Here is a 2500-nt window from a genome sequence, read left to right as displayed (position 1 = left end):
CACCCAGTTAGACCCTTACTGCGCAGCTAGTTCCTGTGTGTAGTCCTGCCCACTACCTCTGCCATATCTCTGTATAACCCCGCCCACCACTCTGCCATATCTCTGTGTATCCCCACCCACCACATCTGCCATATCTCTGTGTAGCCCTGCCCACCACCTCTGCCATATCTCTGTAGACCCGCCCACCACCTCTGCCATATCTCTGTGTAGCCCTGCCCACCACCTCTGCCATATATCTATAGCCCCACCCACCACCTCTGCCATATCTCTGTGTAGCCCTGCCCACCACCTCTGCCATATATCTATAGCCCCGCCCACCACCTCTGCCATATCTCTGTGTAGCCTTGCCCACCACCTCTGCCATATCTCTGTAGCCCCGTCCACCACCTCTGCCATATCTTTGTAGCCCCGCCCAACACCTCTGCCATATCTCTATGCAGCCCAGCCCACCACCTCTGCCATATCTCTGTAGCCCCACCCAACACCAATTTCATATCCGTGTAGCTCCGCCCGCCACCTCTGCCATATCTGTGCAGCCCTGCCCACCCCCTGTCATATCCATGTAGCCCTGCCCACCACCACTGCCATGTCTGTGTAGCCCAGCCCAACACCTCTGTCACATCCGTGTAGCCCCGCCCATCACCTCTGCCATATCTGTGTAGCCCCGCCCACCACCTCTGTCATATCCGTGTAGCCCCGTCCACCACCTCTGCCATATCCGTGTAGCCCGCCCACCACCTTTGCTATATCTGTGTAGCCCCACCCACCACCTCTGCCATATCCGGGTAGCCCCGCCAACCACCTCTGCCATGTCTGTGTAGCCCCGCCAACCACCTTTGCCATATCTGTGTAGCCCCGCCAACCACCTCTGCCATATCTGAGCAGGCCCGCTCACTACCTCTGCTATATCTCTGTGTAACCCCATCCAACTCCTCTGCCATATCCGTGTAGCCCCGCCCACCACCTGTGCTATATCTGTGTAGCCACGCCCACAACCTCTGCCATATCTGTGTAGCCCCGCCCACCACCTCTGCCATACCTCCATTCCTGTGTGTAGCCCCGCCCACAAGCTAAGCCATATCTGTGTAGCCCTAATCACCAGCTATACCATATCTGTGTGGCCCCACCCAACACCTCTGCCATATCTGTGTAGCCCCGCCCATCCCCTCTGTCATATCTCCATACATGAACATTTTGGTTATTTACCAACAGAGCGAGGTGTGCAAGGAAATCCTGTCTCCAACTGTACTTTTTATTCAGATCCGTCAACATACTAATGAGGGTTGAAAATGGGAATATTTTCAGAAGCCCCCCAAAAAGTCATATCAGAATAGATTACCAAAATTATCTAACTAAATAACTTAGCAACTCTGAACTTGTAATTTAAAACATAAAAAACAATGAACCTTGATCCTAAATCCAACGAAAAATTGAAATATTAATATATATAAATATCAATGAATTAATTCTTACATACAGGGTGATTGACAGCTCCTTATTTTAAACTTACCATTGAATAATTAGATTTCGGATTGAATAAAAACGGAGGATGGCAAAGAGGAAAAGTGTAAGGAATGAGAACGACATGAGATAGAGAAAAACACGGCAAAGGATGAGAACAAAAGATGGTTGGGGTGAGAATTAGAAGGAATGAGAAATGGGGAAAAAATAACTGAGAGAACAAAATTAAAGATAAGAATATGTTTAATGAATGAGAACAATAGTAAAGGGCTGGGAAAAATAATTGTTATGAATGAGAACAAAAAATGGGTGGGAAAAGTAACTGTAATGAATGGGAATAAGAGAACAAAGTTGGAAAAAATAAATTTTATGAATCAGAAAAAAAAACTGGGTGGAAAAAAAAAAACTCCAATGAATGAGAACAAGAGAAGTGTTGAAAAAAATAATTATTATGAAAGAGAACAAAAAAGGGGATTGGAAAAATAACAGCAACTATTGAGAACAAGAGAAGTTAGTTAGAAAAAAAATAATTATTATTAATGAAAACGCAAAAGTGTGTAGGAAAAATAACTGTAATGAATGAGAACAAGACAAGTTAGTTGGAAAAAATAATAATTATGAATGAAAACACAAAAGTGTGTAAGAAAATAACAGTAATGAATGAGAACAACAGAAGATAGTTGGAAAAAATAATAATTATGAATGAAAACACAAAAGTGTGTAGGAAAATAACTGTAATGAATGACAACAAGAGAAGAGAGTTGGAAAAAATAATTATTGTGGATGAAAACACAAAAGTGTGTAGGGAAAATAACTGTAATGAATGAGAACAAGAGAAGAGAGTTGGAAAAAATAATTATTATGAATGAGAACATAAAAGTGGGAAGGAAAAATAACTGCAATGAATGAGACCAAGAGAAGTTAGTTGGAGAAAAATAATTATTATGAATGAGAACAAAAATGTGGGTAGGAAAAATAACTGCCATCAATGAGAACAACAGAAGAGGGCTGGGAAAATAACTGTCAGGAATGAGAAACA

At 43.1% G+C, this 2500-nt stretch overlaps 1 protein-coding gene across 1 annotated transcript in view; it reads left to right on the top strand.

Moving 5' to 3' along the window:
- The window catches only part of LOC137642740 (protein CEPU-1-like), a 142861-nt gene that overhangs the window by 114987 nt on the left and 25374 nt on the right, over positions 1-2500 (top strand). The window lies entirely within an intron of this gene.

This window comes from Palaemon carinicauda, chromosome 1 (assembly GCF_036898095.1).
Source record: "Palaemon carinicauda isolate YSFRI2023 chromosome 1, ASM3689809v2, whole genome shotgun sequence".
Taxonomy (NCBI): domain Eukaryota; kingdom Metazoa; phylum Arthropoda; class Malacostraca; order Decapoda; family Palaemonidae; genus Palaemon; species Palaemon carinicauda.
Note: the sequence above shows the minus strand (reverse complement) of the source record. Positions and strands in the feature narration are given on the sequence as shown.